We start from the raw sequence: 520 nt of genomic DNA on the forward strand, positions 1-520 counted from the left end.
GTTTACTATGCTGGGAATGACAAAATGAAGAGGAATGGTGTTGCATTCATTGTCAAAAAGAATATATGAAAACCTGTCATGAGGTACAATGCTGTCTGTGATAGGATAATATCCATACGCCTACAGTGAATGTTTTTTGTTACACTGTCATATTTGACTGACAGCTTTGCTGGCTAGATGATTCTTGGCAGTTTTCTTCCATACACCTACAGGGAAGACCAGTTAATACCACTATTATTCAAATTTACGTGCCAACCACTAAAGTCAGTGAGGATGAAATAGAAGATTTCTACCAATTTCAATCTGAAATTGATCAAACATGCAATCAAGGTATATTGATAATAACTGATGAGATTGGAATGCAAAGGTTGGAAACAAAGAGGAAGGATCAATAGTTGGAAAATATGGCCTTGGTGATAGAAGCAATGCTGGAGATTGCATGATAGAATTCTGCAAAACCAATGATTTTTTCATTTCAAATACTTTTTTTAAACAGCATATGAGATGACTATACACATGG

The 520-nt window shown here is 35.2% G+C and overlaps 1 protein-coding gene across 1 annotated transcript in view; it reads right to left on the bottom strand.

Annotated features, from left to right (window-relative positions):
* Positions 1-520, bottom strand: part of PKD1L1 (polycystic kidney disease 1 like 1) — a 270,006-nt gene that overhangs the window by 84,763 nt on the left and 184,723 nt on the right. The gene's annotated exons all lie outside the window — the stretch shown is intronic.

Source organism: Chrysochloris asiatica, unplaced genomic scaffold, assembly GCF_000296735.1.
Source record: "Chrysochloris asiatica unplaced genomic scaffold, ChrAsi1.0 scaffold00384, whole genome shotgun sequence".
In the NCBI taxonomy this organism is placed as follows: Eukaryota; Metazoa; Chordata; class Mammalia; order Afrosoricida; family Chrysochloridae; genus Chrysochloris; species Chrysochloris asiatica.